The sequence below is a fragment of the Antechinus flavipes genome, chromosome 2 (assembly GCF_016432865.1).
Source record: "Antechinus flavipes isolate AdamAnt ecotype Samford, QLD, Australia chromosome 2, AdamAnt_v2, whole genome shotgun sequence".
Taxonomy (NCBI): domain Eukaryota; kingdom Metazoa; phylum Chordata; class Mammalia; order Dasyuromorphia; family Dasyuridae; genus Antechinus; species Antechinus flavipes.
In genome coordinates, this window is record NC_067399.1 from 289,478,979 (window position 1) to 289,503,013 (window position 24,035).

The 24,035-nt window shown below is 29.5% G+C and overlaps 1 protein-coding gene across 6 annotated transcripts in view; it reads left to right on the forward strand.

Moving 5' to 3' along the window:
• NOVA1 (NOVA alternative splicing regulator 1) overlaps positions 1-24,035 on the forward strand; it is a 162,340-nt gene that overhangs the window by 38,747 nt on the left and 99,558 nt on the right. For 2 of the 6 annotated variants that reach the window (XM_051977324.1, XM_051977323.1), the window contains one exon: positions 9,039-9,140. The exons of the other annotated variants lie outside the window; for them this stretch is intronic. The gene's annotated coding sequence lies outside the window, so the exon portion shown is untranslated. The remainder of the gene's footprint in view (positions 1-9,038; positions 9,141-24,035) is intronic. 6 annotated transcript variants of the gene reach the window in all.

Below are 24,035 nucleotides of genomic sequence, written 5' to 3' on the forward strand. Positions count from 1 at the left end.
TTGTGTAGGAAAGTAACATTCTGAGACCTTTGTTTTAGAAATTTAACTTTGGTAGCTATATATGAAGGCTAGGTGATAGAAGGTTATTCATTAGCAGTATTTCATTAGTTAAAAGAGATAACAATATGGAAGAGGAGGGGGATTGAAAAATTGTATATTTACATAATAATATTAAGTATTTTCCAACCTAGCATCATAATTATCAGATTTAAGAAGTAACAAAAAGCTTGAGAATTCATGAAGTGGATGAGGAAAAGTAGCTAGTTGCTTCAGCATCCAAAAATAATCCACACTACTATTAATAGATACTAAAACTGTAGTTCCAAGTTCACCTGCAAAACTGCAATGTCTGAATAGTATAAATAGATTAAAGATATTACTAATATATTTCAGAGCATAAGTAGGTATGAAAAACTCAGTTCTTTAAATTTCTTTATAAATTTGGCATACTTGATTATTTTCAACAACAGGATCAAATTATTTGCATAAAAGAAGGTATAACAATTTGTTGATTTTAAAAGAATTTTAACTTAGCATTTTCTCATTAAGGTCATTAACAAAGATAATATAAACTACCCCAAATGCAATTTTTTCATGGTGATATAAATAAGATTTCCTCCAAATGGCAACATATTCATTTTTAGAAGAGAGGATATTTAGCCAAGCATCCCAGATTTGTAGAGATATTACTAATTTTCTGGTCTTTCTTGAAGTGTTTAGATTTACATTTAAATCTTCATTCAGGTTTGACGATTGCAGAGAGAGAGTTAAAAAGCACTAAGTTCTAAAGCTTTTGTATACTGTAAATATAGATTAAAAACCATCGATAGAAACAATTACCACAGTATTTAGTACATCATGAGTAAACATTGGAATTAGGAAAGTTGGAACTAAAAAGACCTAAGTTTAAGTTCCCCCTTTAACATGGAGTGACTTCATTATCTTGGGCAAATAACTACTTCTAGTACATTGGGTAACTTTCTAATAATATAACTTGCAAAAAAGGTGCTGACCTGCATTGGTGTTCCCTACTATTACTAGTGAAATCATAGGTCCAGTCCCTGTTTTTTTCTCTGCTGTAATAATGCTCTAGCTCTCCTTTAACCTCAGTAGTTTTATTCTGAAATAATAAATAATAGCAATGGACTAATGTAACAGCCAGGGTCTTAATATGTCTTTAGACCACTTTTAGTGGTTTTTCATCATAGTTTCTTATGCTCATTCCTATGTACTGTTACTTAGAATTAGGGTATAATATTTCTTGTCTTAAACAGTTTCTCATTATTTGAAAGTAATGTTAGAATCAATTATCTTAAGGATGTAAATTCATATAATTTGTGTATATACATATTTTTCAGAGCAAGAAGAACCAGAGAGCTGCTACTCACTGCTTATATTTTTCTATGTAGCATTCAAATGAATTCAGATATATTGATGGGCCCAAAAGATATGATATGTTGGGCAAGGAAAACCTGGCAAAAAATGAAAAGCATGAATCCTGGCTCTTTACCATGCCTGAATAAATGAAAGGCAAATCATTACCTATACCTGTCATTTATAGTAATTTTACCTCTTTGAAACAAATTAGGTACCCTATTATGATGTTGAGATTATGTGGGAACAAATATTTTTCTTGATTTTCTTCCAAAATTTCCAGTTTTTAAAAACAGGCAAAAACAGTGTCTGCAAGTAAATATGGCAAATAATGATATTTTTAAGATCTTGTTTTATATGACTATCATATATGAGTTCTAGTATGGTAGATAATAAATTACCAAAGGCTAAAGCAGTGGGTGTGGTTTTAGAAGTGGAGCAGAAAATTATGCAACAAGTATTTGGTGAAGTGATACTTAAGTTAATGATATCTTTGTTTTAAAAGAACAATATATAATTAATCTTATATAAAGTGATTGTGTTTTGGGAAATCACATATGACCTAATTCCACATGGAGAAATTTTTGCTAGTTGATACTTTATTAACTAACATTTTCTCTGAACTTTCATATAGCAACAATGCTTTATTTATATCAATAAAAAGTGACCCTTGTGTATTTTAAAATTCTGGAGTGCACTTTAAGTTTTCAGATAGAAAGAGTGATAGATTCATATTTATATGTACATTTGTATGTTTATATCACTATATTTTAGTGCAAATTACCTTTACCATTTATCACATTTTAATTATTTAAAGACTAAAAGCATTTCTATGAATTTTTCACTCACCAAAATTTAACTTTTTTCTAATCTCATGAAATGACACTCTTTTTGAATTTAGAAATATGATTATTTGTATCTCTAGTGATTGGCACAACACCTAGAACATAGTAAGCATTTAATAAATATTGATCAATTATTTTATTTTATTATTGTTATTTTTAAAAATTGACATTGAAAAGGAAACTTTGAGAGGTTTTTCATAGCAAAATACTAATCATAGTCTTCATCTGAAGTTTCAACATATTTAAAAGAAGTTCTCTGACAATTTATTATTTTACTTGGATAATAGTATACATGTATCTATGAGTACCTCGCAGCTTTCTATAGTAGAAAGAGGGCAGGCATTAAAAGTAGGAAAACTATGTTTTCACATATATTAGTTATGTGATCTCAGGGAAGAAATAAAATTTCTCAGTATTCTAGGCAACCTTTTTAAGATTTTAAGTTATTAAGAAAGTACATTAGTAGAGGAAGTTTCCTCATTTGGAAATTTCAAGGTAAAATCAGTCTAGTCTCTATCTTCTATCATTATCTATGTTCGAAAAAACTACAAATTAATGAAAAATAATTTAAATACATATCATGTGTTAAACATTATGCTACTTGGGACTGCAAAGACGAAAGCAAAGGTAGATCTACCTTAAAGAGTTTTTGTTCTAATAAGGGAGACAACACACAGGGAAATGGTCTGGAAAGCTACTTATGTGGTGAATAGAGCCATAAGGAGATGCGTTAGATATATAATATCCTGTTTGTTAGGTTCTGTTAACTATTTAGGAAAATATTAAATATGACAGAAATAAATTGGGTGGTATAAAAAATTTAATTATCTAAAAATTTTACTCATGCAGATCAACTCATTCCATAATGATTTTAGACAGATGAGACATTACTAGAATTTTTAGTGTATTATATGAATGTATTATTGCTTATTGGTACAGTAGGAATTACAATTATAATATTTTTCATTTTTTCTAAATTTTGAAGATGGTTAAAATAATGTCAGGGAAACCCCCAGATTTTAATATAATTGATATTAGAGATCTTTTGTGGTCTTTATTTTAGAAATTAATAATTGTCCTGATTTTAAAAAATGATTTTGTGGTAGAAGTGGAACATTAATAATTAACAGTTATGACCACCTATATAACTAATACATTTGGGAAAAAAATTGTTTTACTGACAGAATCTTAGCATGAAGTTTCAAAACATGAAAAATGAGTAACAAGAAACATGTATTTTAAATGAATTAAATCAAATTTACTTTTCTTTTGTTCATTATTTCTTCAAACAACTGAAACTCCATTATTTCTCAGTATCATTTCAAATTACAAGTAGATAGTTCATATAAAATATGCTCAGACATTTGAATTTTAAATAAACCATCATTTTAGTCTCTTATGATCTAGAAGATCCTTCATTTCCATTACAAAAATCACCCCAATTTAACTTAATTTTGCCAACCTTCCACTTCCTTATTGTAAGCAGAAGCATTTTGCCTTCCTGCTGAGGATATAATTTCTGGATCTGGGAAATTTACTGTCAGCACAGTGAAACAGGAAATTACTTTCCCATATCAGCTGGTGTTGCTAAAGAATAGGAGAGGTTGGGAGTAAGATATATTTCATCTCTTTGAAATATCATTGGACATTCAAAGAGACTTCAAAAGTAAGGAAAAACACAGAAGGAGTGGTATCAACATATATTTCCTTATTATTCCCTACTTTAAAATTATCTTCTCAAATATGTGCCTCCTTCAAAAAATAGCAGCCAAGAGAACAAAACAACATATAGTCATATGTATGCTGTTTTCTGGTCCAGTGGGAAGAGCAAGAATACTTTATATTCAGATACTTGGTTTAGAAGATGTACCCATTTTCTTTCACTGGGAAGCCTTATAAAAGTAATTTCAATCACTGGTATTTCGATTGTCTTCTCATTTCTATATATTTTATAGCATAGGGAAACAGAATATTTAGATTCCCAATTGGGGAAATAAAGTCATTTATCAACTGCCAGTTGAATTCGACAAACTTTTATTATTACCATGCATAATGTACCACTGAGGCACTGGAACTACAAAAATAAAAATCAAACTGTCTATGGCCTCAAGGAGTTTATATTCTGTTGATTGGATTTATAACTTGCTCTTGGCTAGAAATTCAAAGTAATTAAGATAAAGAGAGGAAGAACAACTTGAGGGAAGACCTCAAGAGGGAGATGAGAACAAAACTGATACTTTAAAGAAATTTAGGATTCACTGGGTCTTGGGAAGTGGAAAAATATTTAGATGGACAGCAGAAGATAGAATGCTGAGTCAAGGAACAATTAGAGCTTCACTATGTGGTACATATATACAGTACCTGCCACATGATATATATATAAATGATGATGACAGTGGTGATAGTAATGATCCTGATCCTCTCTTGGACTTTGCTATAAAAAGTGGATCCCTTAAATAAAATGTTGGATCCTCTTGAACTAAGTCCTAAATACCCCATTCAAGTTTTGGTTACTTTTGAATTATCTTCCTGTACTAGGCCTTTTAAAAGAAAGTCAGATTTGGACAGAAATTTAGAGGGACTACACAGAGACAGTGATTTACTTTCTAGGATGAGCCAGGAATGCCTAATTACTTGTCTCTTCTAGCATCTCTGTCCCTAGAAATATTTGACCTAATTTTTTTTTTTTTTTGGGGGGGGAGAGGTTCTGAGGCAGTTAGAGTTAAGTGACTTACCCAGGATCACTAAGAAGTATTAATTGTCTGGACCAGATTTGAATTTAGGTCATCCTGATGTCGGGGCTGGTGTTCTATCCACTGTGCCACCTAGCTGCCCCCGGAATATTTGACCTTAAAGGAAGAAACAGAGCAGTAGAGTCAGAGATACAGTCATGTGGATTTTAAAAAGTCTTTGGTATTTTTGTTCCTTCTCTCCGTGAGTCAGATTAAATAAAGATAATAAAGAAGTCTAGAACCTTCTTTTTGCCTCTAGGAAAGACAGCGGCCTCCTTGGGAGGGAAAATGAATGTTTTTTTTTTTTTTTTTTTTTTTTAAATGGGCTTTTATAAGACTCCTTTGTGGGTTTTACTTTCTGAATGTATAGATTGTTTATTCATTGTATCCCTATTCCCTAGAACATAGAAGGTACCTTGTAAACAAACGCCTGTTGAATTACATTTTTGTGGGATTAAATAAAATTCTTTATTTGATATGTAGGTAGCTTTACTGCTTATACGAATCCTGTGAGCCCTTAGAGAGAAATAAACCCAATCCTTCGGTTTCTGCAGAAATTCCTAAGGGGGGAGCCATTGTATACAAATAATTAGTATTGATTAGACACCAAGATTAAACCCCAATTTTGGAAGGCAGGTTCTGGGCCATAGGCTATATATAATCACTTTCCTTCAAACTATTCTGAGTAATCATCTTTTTGTCAGTTATTTTTATCAGTAAGAATATGAACTTCTTATTTCCTGATTTCCTATCACTTATGTGCCTTTATCCCTATCTTTTCCTTCACACCTCTCATATGAGAAGATGGCCCTTTTTGTCAGAGATATATTCCTTCTGTATGCACAAATGATGATCTCATTCCATCCCATCTAATCCAGCATTTTGTTCCCATTATCATACACATATTCTCAACAATTTTCAAACTATCCCTATCTACTGGTTGTTCTATACCACTTTTAAACACCCATGTCTTCACCCTTTTCAAAATTACCTTCCTTTGGACCACCTATTCCCACTAGCTCTCTTCCTATATCTTTTCTCCCTTTTCTGGCTAAGGTTTTTAGTAAGGCCATCTATAATCAGTGCTTCCATTTCTTTTACTTTTACTTTAACTTTTTTAAAGGCTAACTTCCGACCTCTTCATCACTGAAACTAATGTGCATATAGGTCAATACTCTTACAATAGATAATTGAAGATTTTAAAAATAAGAAAACTTTGTGAAATTTTAGTCATTATACTTTATCCTTGCAGTCATCAAGTTCTATCAATTTTGTTCCATTTCAATTCAGAATATATCTTGGGTATATATTTCTTCCTCTCTATTGGCTAGCTAGGTATTCAGTTCCCTGTATATGGATTAATTTACCTGCTCTCCCTGAATCTAGTTTCCTTTTTTCCTGTTTTCCCAAATATATTCTTCATATCACTCTCTGACTAATCTTCCCTTAACATTTTCTTAAATACATCTCCCTATAGTCCTTTCCATACTGTGTATGTATTTCTTATTATTTAAAGTCTCATATTCTTTCTAGCATTTTAACCTAACCTGTCCCCCCTCTACCTATTCATCTCCTTTCTTATTCTTAATATCTATCCTTCATTATACCAATATTGGTTATCCCTTAGTTCTATAAATAAGTAATATCTTTGTCCACTTTAATTTTGTGCACATTGTTCCTGTTGCCTAAAATGCATTTTCTCCTGTCTACACAAATATTGCTCATTGTTCACAGCCCACACCAATTTCCATTAATTTCATGATGCCTCTTCTCATTATTCTAGTCCTTATTGAATTGCTGCATATACATATGTTACATTTTAGCAGTCATATATATACAAGTATATGGATTCATACATATGTACAAATTTACATACATATTATTAGTTTTTGTTTCTTGTGGGTTCTTATTTTAAGTGCTTTTTAAATCACTTTTTAAAAGTGTTTGAAGACAAGGACTGTGTTTTTTTTTAAATATCTCTTAGAATATCTGGCATAGTGATGACTGGTGTTAATAATCATTAAAAACAATGTAATAAACATTAAATAGGGAGTAAAATTATATAGAAAAACAAAGCAACAACTTTGCTTCAACAAAGCCAAACAAAATTAATTAAATAACCAAAGGAAAAATGTTTTAATTCTATGAACTTTTTCAGGTCCATCTGAAGTACTTTAAAGAAAAAAAAGAGTGGGGGGATTGTTTGTTTTGTGTATGTGTGTGTTATCATATCAATCAATCACTTGATATTTGTTAATTGCCTAGTACGTGCCAAGTACATAAAGGTATAGTACCAGTGATCTCACTTTGTACCATTTAATATGAATCTTTCCATATTTCTTTTCATATTTATACTTTTTATAACATAATAATGTTTTACCAAAAGAAGGTACAGAAAGGAGATATTTTGTACTTGCTCTTATTGCATTTTCATTTATAGATAATTAATGTGAAATTGGATTTTTGTTTGTTTGTTTGTTTATATCCAGCTGTATTCTAAGAAAGTAATTGTGTAAGTAGGCATCAATGTACCTTGTGATTATGGACTCTTAATAGTATATTTACAGTAGGGTTCTCCAATTACAGTATTTCTTGTGTTAGTGTATAGATATATATTTAGGAAGGCCTGATTGATCTCTTTCCAGAGGACATTGGTAAATTAGCAATATTTTATATTTGAGTTATGCAGGAAAAGTCCTAAATAAAGATGGAATTTCTTACAATTAAAGAGCTGGTAGCCTTTGAAGGTAGTCAGTCTGTGTTCACATGTCAGAAGATATCAGTTAATAATTCTGCCATCTTTTAACAAGTTTTAACAAATTCATTTTTTAATTTCTATCTCTACCTTTACTTAAAGGAATTTATTAGTCATTTTCCTTAATCTTCACAAAGATAAACTATTTTTAAGGTGACAAGAGAATTTTTAGCCCGTGGAGTTTAGTTTAAAAGAATAATAGTGGATAATTATTCAAATGTGGTCATTGGAAGATTTCTTTGAAATAAGTTAACCAATAGACAAATACTTATTTAGAATGAGGATAAAGTGGTTTTGAGATATAAAATGGAATAGATTACATTTTCCATTCCTGTGATTCATATCATATTTATATTTGACACTTTAGTGAAACAATGTTGATAATTTTCCCTAATAAATTAGGTAATTTCATTTAAACTATATTAAGAGAACTTAATATTTATTAATAATGAAGATATATGTTTTTACTGTTGCCATGTTTAATTTCACTTTGTAAATTGGGTAAAATAGTAGAATCACTACTAAAACACTTTTAGAACTTCATTCTAAAAGATATTTTTTAATTGCCATATTGCCATTTGTTCTTTGATATACATTATTTTGTTTACTTCATTTTTTAATCAGATTAATTCTGTGTTGTGTAAAGGGTACTTACATTAGAGTTATGGCATCTGAGTTTGTCCTTGCCATTTATATGTTAAATGACCTTTGTTTAAGGCAGTTTGGGGGTGGGGAAAAGTTTCCTAATCTGTAAACTGAGGGGATTGGAGTAGTTGCCCTCTAAGGTCCCTTACAGCTTGTGATCTTGTGAGTCCATGATACTATGAAGATAACCTCACAACATGTATTTTTTAAATGTGATGATTTATTTTCATAATTTATTTTAGATTGTCATTTTAGAAAACTTCAAATTTATAAAATATAATCAATATTCTTACACATTTTGTAGATTATAGGAATAACATTGCATGTTGCTATGCTTATTTGGTTTGCACCTTAAACTTTTATGTCTTTTAATATTGCAATATCCTATCATACGTGGAGTTTAGTAACTGTTTCCAATTGTTTTATTTTCCCCCTCAATCATTCTTGACATTCAGAAATCTATTGCAATATAGTTAGCCCTTATGTACGGGATACTTGTGACTTTATGTTGTTTTCTGTTTTATGGTGGTCACAATTTTTAGACAGCTATTCTTGTTCTTAAATAATTCATTTATATAGTACTTTTCATCCCTGTATATATGTACAGGAATCACTTCACCCACCACCGAATTGCAGCCACTTCTGAGGTGGAACGCAGCAACTGTTTAACAGCGCACTTTCCCCTAGGTGCTGACAGCTGCAGAAGAAATTGTACATGGTCCTGTACAGAAGGTATTTCTCCACTGTGCCATCTGCAGAGTGAAACTGACTAGGAGTGCTACATAGAATGTAAGTTTCTTGTGTACCCATGCTAGACTGGAAAAATCAATGTGATAGGGCCTTTATACTATAATTGGAAACTTTCCTTCAAAAACTATCTTTGCTGACAATCTTAAATTTAGTGCTGATAACTGGCACCAAATTTTGCTAAAAGGTAACAATCTGTTTGATAGCCTTTGGACTAATACATTTGGATGGATTCAACCCACAAATACATAGAAAATATACTCTTAAGAATTTTAAACACTTGAATCTAAAATGCTTTCATAAAAACTTTTTTACATTTTAAACAAATCATTGTGCTGGAATTATTTTCATATAATCATGTTTTATGAGCTTCTAGAGCCATATTCTTAAAATAGTCACCCTAATATTTAAATGGGGACATCCTAACTAATTTTGCTTACAGTATTTTTGCATTGTAAAATGTTTTAAGGATATTGGTTGTCCTTGTTAAATGAATGCAACAAAGCCAATTTGTGATATAACCTATTTTCTTTGTACTTTTTTTACCTTAATGAAACAAGCTATAAGGGGAAATCCCCATAAAAACAGCAAAGCTTATGTATTGTATCTTTAGTCTATCCCTACTACCAAATTTGCTCTTTTCCTTTTTCCTTTTGTAAAAAAGCAAGTTTACAGCAATGATGATTTGTGTTATGGTTTATCATGTTGGTTCTTTGTTTATATGTATATATTATAGAAAAGTTATATATTAGTGACTGTCAATGACATCTTTATAGTTCAATGTTTTGCCATTCATTGCTTTGTAATTTTATATATTAGGTAACTAGCATAATTTATCAGATTTTAAAGATTTTATGTGTATTCCTACATTTCTCTGTGAGAAAATGCTAAGATAATCGTGTATAGAAAAAAACCAAAACCTAAAGTTATGTATAATTGACTCGTTTAAGACTGGTTGAATGTAAGGAGACATAAGTTAAAGCTGATACTTGAAAACATCTGTATTTCAATAAGTAGTATATTTAAGTGAATGCAGATAGTGATTAAAATCTGCCTCACAGTTATGCTCCCAAAGAATGTATTACATGAACTTAAATATACTTCACATTAAGCATGCACATTGTTTTGAATGCAAGGGCATTGCACTCATATTATTTTTATAAAGCAGATGACAATTTGTAGTTTTTGCATATGTCCAGTCTATACTTATGTCCAGTAATGATTATTTAGAGTTATAAAAGGAGTCTGTGATGCTGCTGAGATGTTTTCCCCATATCATTTTAACTTTTACTTTGCAAGATAAAAACTTCTGAGTGCAGGAAGAGTATAATTAATGTTCTAAACTGTTTCCAATCCAGTCCAATAAACATTTATTAACCACCAGACACTCTGCTAAACAGTTTATAAAAAGACAGTCCCTGCCCTCAGTGAGCTCACAATTTAAACATAGTGTCATGATAGCCATACCTCCTACAATTTAAGAAGAATTTTTATTTGGACTATTATCTAGGTTAGCTTAATTTATTTAATTTATTTGTTTTGTTGAGGCAATTGGGATTAGATGACTTGCTTAGGATCACACCAGTAAGGAAGTGTTAAGTGTCTGAGGCCAGATTTGCACACAAATCCTCCTGACTTCAGTGCTGGTGCTCTATTCACTGCATCACCTAACTGCCCCTTAATTTTATTTTTTAAACTGGACCTGTGATTTCATCATTGGAACTCCCAGTGATGAAACTCCTCACTACAGATTGGCAACTGATTTATATACAGCTTGTATTCTTAGAAAATTTCTGCTTTAGGTAATGCCAGGAATTTTATTTTATGTATGTGTATGTATATATGTAAATGTGTTCATATTTACATGTATACCTATAGGCACAAGTGTGTGTTTGTATTGTGTACATATGTGTATGTACATATATATCAAGAATCAAACAAAATTTTAATGCAGTTTAAAGCTTTAATAGCTTAAATTGCTAATTTAATTATGCTTTTAATGGCTTAAAATTAAAATTCTGGGGTTTTCTTTATCTCTCCATGTTTATATATAGATTTGTACATATACATTTGCAAGTATATCTACACATACATATCTACACAATGTACTTTTTGTATATAGAAATCCAATAAATACATGTTATATTCAGCATTTAAAAGCCATTGCTTTAAGAATAACAGTTTAGTAGGCTATGAATATTTTTGTAACACCGTGATAAGTTAACAATATGCAGGTTTATGAAAGGGTTTATTCTGAAACGGTGCCATTTCTCAATGGTTCATTTTCTTTGGGAATGTCACTCATTGAATATTTAGAGCTGTGATATGACACATTGTTCACTTAATTGTTTTGATATTCAGAGAATTAGATTGACGATGATTAGTAAAACATGAAACAATTATATAACTAAACATGACAATTTATTTGTTTTGTGATATCTTTTTTCGCCTTTCTGTGTTTTAATTGTATATATATATATATCATAGAATTTGAAAAGAACTCACAAATAATTTGGATTGGATTTGGATTTTTAGCAGTAATTATTTGAAAGCTACCAGTTTTTTATTAGATACTTTAAAAACACATTGAGATTTCCTATTACAACTGAAGGAATATGTGAAATTGACAAAATTTTATAAATTACTAGTCAATTATAGAGTTGATTTTTTTCTGTATAAAATATATTCTAATTTGAGGGACTCTTAATATAAATTGTTTCAATTTATTGTTCCTTGCCAGTAAAGAGTGTATTATTGCATTTATAGCTCTTATGCTTACCACAGTACCTAGCACAGTACCTAGTACCTAGGCATTTATTAAATGTATGTTAATTAATTAGTTGATGTAAGCTTCACTTTTTAATAGACATTCAATTTTTTAAAGTGATTATTTTTGAAAAGATTAATTTTGGAGACATATGAGTAAACTAAAAGACATTTAGGGTTATTGTTTTTTAAATATCAGTTAATTGAAGTAGATAACTAAGAAGTCAGAGAAGTTGCCTACTTATAGATGACCAAGTTAATTAAGTCTATATGTGAGGATTTTTAAAAAAATTCTGTTTCAGAACATTGAAGGCCTTTATTCAAAATAGATATTTACTTTTATTTCACTAACCACACATATATTTATTTAGCTTTTTTTTTCTTTAACAATCTTTATAAATTTTAAACCCAATAATTAATCCAAAATATGTTAGGATATTTTACACTTATCCAACAGGAGAAAAAGTTAGAAATTAAATTACATATTTAAAAAAAAATCTTTTAAACTTGAGACGAAACTACTGTTATCCAAGCCTGCAGAGCTAGCCATGGCATAGGTTGGGTGAAAAAAAGAATTTAGTATTCCTTTATGTTGTAACATATGGTCTCTAAATATTGCACTATCTGCAATTATTCAGATATTTTTGAATAATGTGCAAAATCTTGGGGGTGGATGGGAGATGAAATCACATTAAATTGTACAAGATTTGGTCTTTGCCCATTTGGCGCTTATAAATTTATTGAAAAGATTTAAATCAAATAGACATAGACATATATATTTATGAATACCCATTTTCTCATAACTAGAGAGCAGTGACCAAGTTAGATTATGAAAATATACTTAAAGTATATTTATACTTCTAAATATTTCATAAATTAATATGGAATTCATTTCATATAATGCCAAAAACTCTTTGCTTAATGCAGTAAAAGCATTTCTGAAAGATTTCAGGTAAATAAATATTCTACAACTTAGAAAATGCTTACCTTTTTAAACATAAAATATATTTTAGATTTTCACATATATCCAACTTTCTAATGCAGAGTTTGTTTGTAAATTATTTTTCTACCCATCATGAAAAAAGTTGTACTTGATTGCTTCAAAAGATCTGTGAAGACATCAATATGGGCACTCCTTCCATTAATCTTGAAAAGCTCTTTTTTGATACTTCAGTAAATAAACAATCAATGCATGTCATTGGTCAACCACCAAATTCTTATACTGTGCCAGAATATCATAGATCTTGTGCTCTGCTGGTATACCTGTCAAATACTAGAAATTAGTAGTAGAATTTGAACAAAAATATGTAATCAAAAATGTTTTCCCTTCATAATACATAATTCATGTAGACAATAGAAAATAAATTGTTACAGAATTTATATGTTTAGATTTTAACCAGGTCAGTGGCATAAATTCTTTTGAAACTTTATTAATAAATATTCATATTTTGAAGGATTTATGCTTAGTATTGAAATTTGTATTAGGCATTTTGGAAGGATAATTGATAAATATTCAAGTCATATCTCACACATGATCTTTTGTACTGAAGAGGTATTAATGGTTACAGAGCATTTTTTTAAAAGGTCTCCATTTAATACACCAATAATGAGATTTTTGGATCAAAAGCTATACCTAATTTATTTATATATCATTTGCATAATTTCAAGTTATGTGAAATCAACAAGCATTTGTTAAGTGCCTACTATGTGCCAGGGATTATTTTTTTAGGAGGAGGCAAGCACTATTAATTGCTCTGTATTGTTTTCTAGAATGATTAGACTAATTCACCAATGTGCCATTACTCTACCAGTGTGCCTATATTCCCACAGACCTCTGGACAATGACCATTTCTGTTTTTATCATCTTTGACAATGTTTTCAAGGTGTTTATCTTGAAGTTATAATTTAGATAGCCATGATAGCTTCCTTAATTTTAGCTATGCTATTTAAACTATGTGCAGAAAAAAAAAACATTCTATATTTTAGCAGTCATATAGTTCTATGAATCAACCTTTTTTGATATTTCTTCATATAATTTCATTTAGGGATTTAACATAGATAATTTTTGTTGTTGTTTAGTCATTCTAAGTCATGTCCAACTCTCTGTGACCCCATTTGTGTTTTGCTTGGTAAAAATACCAAATGGTTTGGTATTTCCTTCTCCAGCTCATTTTTAAAATGAGGAAACTGAAGCAAATAGGTTTAAATAGGACTTATCCAGGGTTACACAGCTAGCTATGAAGTGTCTAAGGTCACATTTGAACTCAGGTCATTCTGTTTCCAGGCTGGAGGCTTTATCTACCATACCATCTAGCTACCCTGGAAGCTAATTTACTCAAGAAATTAACTGCACTATGTTCCAAATAATTATTACTACCTTTTCTGATTAGAGAGAAAGCAAAGCATGGTGTTTTGCATACAGAATTCCTAAAAGTTTTTAAGCCATTAAAGCTTAAAATTTCACTGATACTAAGACATTCTGTATATTTACCCCTTAACTTTCAGGAAACCAAGAAAAGGTCAAGCCATCAAAATAAAATAATTAGCATAAAATTAATGTTATTTAAGGACATTTGGTTATTCCCAGTGATTATTTTTCCACGATAATTGCTTTTAATCGAATTTTAAAATTGTTAATTCTTATCTTAATGTCTTGGAGTTGTTAGTTTTTTTTTTTAAAAGCTTAATTTTATTTGTTTTTTGTCATTCTTACATAACTCATTTTTGGAGGTTTTAGTTCTACTCTGAAAACCTATCATTGAATCTTACTATGTAATAAAGAACAATTCAGCAAAAATAACTGATGCACTGACTCTGTGTGATAGTGAATACAATAACCTTCCTAGTCATCTTCCTTCCTCACTAAAAAGAGAAAGAATAAAAACATTATTGGTGTTTGGTTATTTAGCTTTTGATTTCCATTTAGTTGTCTTTTTGCTTATATTCTTGTTCATTTCTGTATTGTTGCTCTATCTTTTTTTTCTTTATTGATTTATGTAAGCTTTCCCATTTTTCTCCGAATTTATCATTCACATTAACATTTTTTTTGTTTACATTATTTAGATTTCTAAATTTATTACTACTTCATCCTTTACCCAGAAAATTATCTTTTCCAACACAGAATTTTTAAAATGAAGAAAAAAATAATTAAGCAAAATTAATCAGCATATCAGCTACATATCTTAACTTTATTGCCTTTGCAAAAAAGAGTGTGGTACACTTATTTTTTCAGTTTTTCCTCAGAGCCAACCTTACACATTTTGTCTTTTTCAATTTCCATTTATATTGTTTAGTCCTTTACTATTTGTTTTCCTGGTTCTCATTATTTTACTCTTCCATCAGCCATCCATTCCATTAGCCATACTGCCATCCAAGAGTAGATTATTTGTTTCTAGTTATTATCACAATAATGCTGCTACAAATATTTTGGCATATTATTGGACCTTTATTTCTGTCTTTGATCTCCAAAGGGTGTGGCCAGGATTTCTGGGTCAAAGGTATGCACAGGTCAGGCACAATTTAGTTACTTTACTCATATAATTCCAAGTTTTCTTCTAGAATGTTTAAATCAATTCACAATTCAGCAATGTGTTAGTCTGTCTGTGTTCTCATAATCCTTATGTAAGTTTTTTCATTTTCATATTTTTTGTTATTTTTAATAATTTCCAAGTGTGAAGTAAAACTACAATTTTTCTATTTTGCATTTCTATTATTGTTGGTGTTTTGGAGCATAATTGATATTTTGCATTCTGTCTTTCAAAAACTGTTCTTCTCCATTCACCATTTATTTACAGAGGAATGGCTCTTGGTCTTATGTATTTGTTTTAATTCCCTCCATATGTTATAAGTAACATTTAATGTGAAGATATTTTCCCCCACTTCACAGCTTGTTTTATTCTTTTTTGCATAATTTATTTTTTTAAATCATGAGAGTATTAAATGCAGATTGATATTCATGTTCTATTCATTTTCTATGCACTGCTTTTGTTAGTTTATAATTCTTTCTGAATTTATATGAGTGCAACTCTTTAGCTGTCACTATTTAACATTACCAGATCCGAAGGTATATTAGCAATTTAAAATAACAAAAAAAGCCTAATTGTTTCCTGGCCACCAAGATACTATTTCCATTTAACATGATTTCATTTGTCTTTCTGAATTGATCACTTGAAATATACCTCAGTCACCAAGTTGAGTGCATTATTCATTTTTTTTATCATTTTTCAATAAATGGTCTTTCATATTTTTATTTTATTAGAGCTTTTGACAAAAAAGATGAATTTTCATTAATTTGTAATTACAACCATGAAATAACAATTGATATAAATAAATGAAAACTAGATATTAAGGAGTCAAATTACCTTTAGCAATTTTTTAAATGAAAGGTAATTGAAATTAAATGAGCTTCCTTCCAAATCTAAAACTTTTTTTTTTTTTTTTTTTTTTTTTTTAGAAAATGGCTTCTTTTAATGGGAATAACATTTATCTTAGGAAGAGTAGAAAAAAGCTTTTCTTTACAAATAAGATCGATTAAGAATCAGAAAAATATTTTGCCTTAAAAATTCTCAGTAATTTTTCCATTAATGTATAACTATTAATATGTTCACTCTGATTAAAAATAAGGAAAATATACTTTGATTACTACTTTTTCATGTTTAGTGTTGATTTTCATCTACTGGATTTCGAGCCTCAGGGAATTTAGAGCCTCAGGGAATTTAGAGAATAGATAGTCTGATGTCCTTTTAAGTTAGATGAAGTGGTAAATTTTGATTGCATAGCCCAAAGTTGATTTCAGGAACAATTGCTTCTAAAATGGTAATATAGTAAAACTTATATGCAATTATGTTTCCAGTTCATAGAACATTGTATCAACAGTTTGCATAAGAATGCAAGTCTTGACAATACCACTTAGCAATTCTCAATTAGGATAATTTTTTAATATTAAAAAATACAGTTCCTATTGGTTTCATTTATTCCAACATTTCTTGCATGATACAGAGACTTAATTTGCTGCATTTATGAAATGGTGAATAGTTATTGTTTTTCAGATACTTAAGGGGGTTAGTCAGAACCTTCTGTTTCAGGATAGATGGTAGTTAACTCTTAAAATGATCAACTTCATCATAGTTTACTCTTTTTCATATCAGTAGTAGAACACAAGTTCATTTCTACTTTTCTAGTCTGTTTTCAAAGAACTTGGGAAACTGAATTATAGAACTATTTGCATGATACATTTGCCAAATAGAAAAATTAGGTTCTTTGAGGTTCATTTATTTTTTAATCCCTTTAATCTCTATTAAATGCTTTAATTTTTAATCCATTGCAAAATGGATTAAACTAAGAGAAAGTTATCAATTAAACTGATAGAAGTTATCTATAACATTTTTATAAAGTGAAATTTAGATGTGGCATTTTTTACATAGGTAGCATTCATCCAACTTTAAAAGTATTTGTAGCATAAAAGATGAATTTTTCTTTAAAGACATCCTTATTTTGGTAGAAATGGGTATAAAATTTGAAGAATCAGTGTTTTTAATGAACCTTGATAACTTAATCCCTGATCTCCTTCAGCTTTGTACTTAGATTAGTTGTTCACAAGCTGTAAGATGATGATTTCAAGGGACCTATACAATAATTATAATGAGTCTGTGAAACCATGTGCCTATCAGCCATTGCCGTTTTCATTTTTATTTAACTTCAATAGACTATGCAGGTTCTTAGTATAATAAATAATAAACACGGCTTTTATAAACAACTAATGTTTCACATCCATTCTGTGACCATGCTACTACTGATAGTGTTTGCAAGATTTTTAACTCTACTATTAATATATTACTGAGATGTTTGTATGTGTATTTGTATCAGTAGTGTAGTATATAGTTAAGCAAAACATATGTATGTATATATTACTATTTCTCAAATGAATGTATGTGTATACAAATCCATTTTAAAATGTTACAGATGTCCTTTGGTATCATTTTGCCATATGCTCTCAGTAGACACTAATACTAAATCTTATACAGGTATGAGTATATAAATACGTACACACACACACACACACACACACACACACACACACACTATATGGTCTGAGTTTTTTGTTGTTATTTAAAAAGCTTACTTGCATTGGTTGGAAGTCTTCAACCTGGATTTTATTCTAGGTATGCTAGTTGACAAGTGATCTGATTAGAATAATAATCATTTTGTGAGGACTCTGTTTAGCTATTGATAAATTTAGGGACTTTGGATTGAATAGTATTGGAAAAAGTTCATTGAAGGTTAGCCAACAAGGAAAGAAAAGAAGAAAATTAAATGCACTACAGCTCAAAGCATTAAAAATTTCTAAAACATTTATGTGGATAAAATGTCTTTTAAAGAGTCAATTTAGTTTTCACTTTTGCCCTGCAGAAACTTTAATGAGTTTGTAGTTTTTCCATTCAATAATTTATAAAGAAGACTAATTCCTGGAAATGATGGGATCCTTTCCTTTCTAAATTTTTTAAATTGTCCTTAAATTTATATGATAATATAAGCAAAGGATTCTAGTAAATAGATTTGATTTCTAGGTTTGTGGCCCTATATTTTTTCCAGAAAGGAATTAATAAAAATTAAATATTTTCATGTACTTAGTGATTAAATACTCTTGAGCTATAAAAAAATCTGTCATTGGTTAATTTAGGCTTAAAAAGCAAAGCATTTCTATATAAAATTATTATGCATAATATCCAGTTACATAGTTAGCAATTAGTTTTTATCAGATTATATATATTTTAAGTTACAAGAATAATTCCAAGGTAATTAAAAACTAATTTAAATTTGTATTTATCACCTTCCTGATACCAGTAGTATTACTTCAAAAGTTAACTACCATTGACACAGTTGTGAATATTTAATATTCTTCCCAAAATTACATTAAAAAGCAATTAGACAATAAAATTCAAGTTGTATTAATTATCGAGTACCTTAGTACTCTCTCCATGTTATGTATATATTAAATACAAATTAATGTATATAAAAGAAATTAATTATCATAGAGTATATTCTGTGCTTCTCACAAGAATTTGATTCATTTAAACTTTTATCTTACTGATCAATAATGCCCTTCTGAAAAGTTAACTTCATTATTCTGTTTAAGGTTCAGAAATTGAGTAAATTGATAAGGGTCAAACAAATGATTAAAAGAAGTGAGAATGAGACTTGCATGTCCAGAACTCTAATTAATTTTCTTTAGTTTGCATTTCTTCAACAATGTAAATTAACAAGTCATTCTCAAACTGATTTTAACTTAGTACCACTGAAACCGGAAAGTTCTGTAACCTATACATTTTAAAAATTATTTTCTGACTTTTGCTACTGTATTGTTGTCATTGAACAAATTACTCTTACAAGTAATCATATATTCTGTTATGAAATCTTTTTATTATATGTAGAGATCTAGTTGAACAGTAAATTGTGAATTAAGTATTATAGCCATAATTAACACCATTTACTTTGTTTTTGGTTCTCAAAAAAGGTATATACAGAAATTTTAAAAATTACTTCTTTTCAAATATTTGCTACATTTACAAACTTTTAAAAGTGTTGTAGTTAAAATTCTTTTTACGAGATATATTTCCTTTTTTAAACATAGATATGTTAAAATAATTAATTTAGAGGAATCTTTTGTTTAGCCAGCTTTTCTGAGATTGCTATAGCTATAGTATCACTGGTATTATATAAGCAAATTAGTAAGCCACAATTTTTTTTCTTAATAATAGCTTATGTTTCATATTTTTATGTGATAATAAGCACTTTACAAAGGCACTATACCATAGTGGACAGAGAAAACTTTCAAAGCCAGCAAGACCTTGGTTCAAGACCCAACATGTATGATTGGCCCAGATTACCTCTCAAGTGATCTCAACAACTTTATGAAAATAAGTTGCAAAGAAGGTACCAAATTATATTGAGAGTTGCACCACTGTCTCTATTTCTAATAACAATAAGACTTTAAATAATACTCTTCCTTTTACCATTGTCTTCTTCCTAAAACTTTCAGTGCTTCCTTTGTCGTGTACATTCAGGGATATGAAGTAAAAGTTCACAATCTAAAGAACAGGAAACAAATTGATCTTTAAAAACATAGTGTTTGACATTTTCCTTATTTTTCTCTTCTTGAAATGTCCATCATTTATTAAGAATATATTATGTGTCAGGTACTGTGCAAAGAGCTAAAGATAAAAGTTATAAGTTTGAAACTAAAAAAGACTAAAATAATCCTCATTCCCAATGAGCTTACATTCTAATGGGCATAATTACATTATATATTTGTATATGTGTTTGTATATGTAGAATGTATGTATGTGTATATGCCATGTCTATTCCTATATGTCTGTGTATTTATGTATTACCCATTGTATGTATTATATGCATGCCATAAATAGAGCACCAAGTTTGGAGTCAGAAAGATAGGTTCAAATCCAGCCTTATTCACTTACTTATGGGCAGGTCTCTTATTTTGGTTTGCTTCTGTTGATCATTTGTAATGTGAGCTAAAGAAAGAACTGGCCAATCACTCAAGTATTCTTGCCAAGAAAATTCTAGATGTTTTCACAAAGAATTAGACATGTCTGAAACAACTAAATAGCAACATTAAACATCTCTACATTTATGTACACACAGTATACATATAAAATCAGCAAATACAAACAGAATTGTTTTCTTTTAAAAAAAGAATTATACCACATTTTACATATATATATATATATACACACACACATACATACATACATACATTTTCAAATATATATATATATATAGTTATATACATTTAAAAATTAAAATTATATGTTAGAGTTTAAATTCTTTGTGTGGGACACATTTCTATTTTAAATATAGAAATAGAAATAAGGGGGAAAATGTTAAATGAGAAGAATCTGCTTTTTAGCCAATTTCTGCGAAATAACCAGGTGCATATATGTGCATATATCATCTTCATAGAAATAATAGTTAAACCCTTGGGAGTTGATGGGTTATCAAGAAAAAAACTAGGAGGTTTTTAATCTTTTTTGAGTTCTGAACCCTTTGTCAGGTTGGTGAAACCAATGAATCCTTTTCTAGAATAATGCTTTTAAATACATGAAATAAAATATCTAGAATTGCAAACGAAACCAAATAGAAATAGTTTACAAAATTTTTAATTTATGGACCTCAGAAGTCATAAAGAGAAAATGGCCATAGTGAAGAACCTTCAAGAACATCCATGATTAGGAATATAATGTAGATAATGAGCCTGGAAAGCAGATTGAGATAGAGTGAGCAGACAAGACAGACACATAGGGAGCATTCAGATAGGGTGCAAGATAGGAGTATCTGGGAGGATAGTATTGTCAGCAGTGTCAGATACAGCAGATAAATTGAGAATGATGCATCTTGAACAAAGATTTGGCAATTAATGAGATCTTTGGTTACTTTGAAGAGAGCAGTTTCATTTGAGTGAGATGAATGATAAGATAGGTAACCAGATTGCAAAGGACTGAGAAATGAGTGAGAAGAAACATAAGTGGAAGCAGCGATCATAGACATAGTGGCTGAGAATAGGAGGATAAAGAATTTAAGAGATTGGTAATAGGATTTAGTGAAGATTTTTACTTTTTTTAGGATGAGGAACTTGGTAGTATTTGAAAACCATAAAGAAAGAACTAGTAAAAATAGGCTGAAGATTCAAGACAGGATTATCAAGGATACAATTTCTTAGAGAATATGGAAGGCTAAAGAAATCAAGGGGATCAAGTGCACATAGAGAGATTGGCTTTGCTGAGGAGAAGAAAATATATGCTCTTATTATTTACAATTTTATTATTAAGGTTTTTGAGTGTTTGGGTATAAATTGAGGCATATGGATATTTTGTTTTAAAGAAAATATTTAAATATTGCACCATCTTTTAAAAAAGCTATTGTTATGTTAAGATCCATGTCTACTTACTCAGGTTCTTTATTTACAAAATAGAAATTTAGGTGAATGATGAAATTTAGTTCTAAATTTTACTTAATATCTTATGTTATTTAAGTTCTAAATATATGTCAGAAGTGGAAAGATGTATTTATATTCTTTATTTGAAAAAATGTCATATGGAATACTGAAGATAAATACGATGAAAGTTGACATTCTGATAGAAACCACTGTTGGCTAGGATGTATTAATGATGAACAAAAGTAGAAACAGTAAGTCTGCTGAATCACAATATGAGGATTTGTCTTTAAATCAAGATGGTGATGAATAATTTTATGTAACAATATAATGCACCTATAATGTAAAATTGTGAACTATAGTATGGAATGCATTGATTTTTTGATTATTGAAATTCATTAGGAAGAATCTAAACATTGAATTTTATGTAAAGAAAGTAGAGCAACACATAATGTTAAGCATATATAGTAGTTTTTTTGGGGGGAGAGGGTGTTGCATTTGGCAAATTTATAACTGTTAAATATCAAATAAATGATATGATGAGCATTAATTCATTGTCATGAAGAATTTTCATTTACTTCCCGTCATCTCAATGCTGTATTGTCCAACTTTTTAAAACTTTTTTCTGCCCTTGTTCCCTTTCCTGCATAATGGAAGCATTTTATATTTTCAATTTTATTGAATTATTTTTACTAAATGTATTCTTTTGCATTAAATATTTTATTTAGGATCATGGTTGAATGACATTTTAGTAGTATTCACTATCTTATCCATCATTTCTTCTATAAAGCAGCTTCTACCATGTATATTTTTATCAGATCTATATTGGAATGTATTTGTTGTTATCAATTTGTTAATCTCAGGTAGCTAGTCCATATCCATAATTTTGTGGCACACTTTGAAGGGGGACATCACCTATATTACAGAGAATGTCTATAGAAAGGTGTTCAGAGTTGACTAACCTTATGTCAGTAACTTTAAAATATAAAGTTGTTAGTCTGAAGAACATAATAAAGGAAGATATGTGAAAGACTGTTATGTGAAAATAGAACTAAATTTGTTATTTGTGGATTTAGAGTAGAACTAGGTCTACTAACTAGAATGTACAATGGAATATACTAGGTTTCAATGGAAGAAGTAACTTTTTAATTCTGAAATGCAATAGGCTTCCTCTATATATAGTACATATATTTCTATAGATGGTCCTATAATGGAGTAATAGGATGAAGTTGGTGACCGCTAAAGCCTGGAGTAGAAACAGTAAGTCATAATGGATAGTTAGCCTACCTTTGAATTAAAATGACCTGGATTCAAGGCACGTTATGTGGCATGGACAACTCAAGTAATTTCTTAGCGCTCTAGCATACTCTTTAAAGGCTTTTACACATCTTCATCTGCACATTTCTCCACAGGGAACTTGAGGTTTTAACCATTTCTTTTTTCTAAAGAAATTATGTTTTTGTGTCAGTTTAGTTTGCTCAAAAAAAGAAGTAAATATAAATATCAATGGATATAATCACAAACTAGGAAACAGTGATTATAAAATAAGGTATGCCGTATAAAACAAATGCAAGATATATGGAGAAACTAATGTGATATATCATGTGATTGATAGAAACAGATAAAAAATGTGAATTTCTATGTCCAAATTAGAAGTATCATTAGTTACTATTAACAAATTAATACATATCTTCCTTATCAGATTTTTAGTTTGAAATTTCTTATAGAGCTCATATAATGATTCGCTAATAACCATAAAATCAAAAGAAAAAGTAGAAATAGTATAGTGTAAGAGAAGATAATTGAATGCGAAAAGAAGGAAGAAGATAAGTCTGGAGGAGGAAGGGTGGGTAACAAGGAAGAGCAAGTAAATTCAACATAAAAAATAATACATATGATAAACAAATATAAAATACAATAAAAATATAGTCCCCCTCATCCACTGTTCTTTCTCTTCAAAATAAAATAGGAAACATAGACTACTTGATTGGAATATACATAGTGGATATTACATATTAGAAGGGAAAGTAGGGAAGATAAAATGACATGGATATCACATCTCAGTTACAGTGTTTTAGTTCTGTTTAAAACATTTTTATACAGGACTAACATATATTAATATTTTAATTGTGGAAATTTACTTCATTTTACTAACATCTTAACTCCATGGCTCCTCTGTTTAGTAACTAATTTTATACATACATATATACATGCATACATGT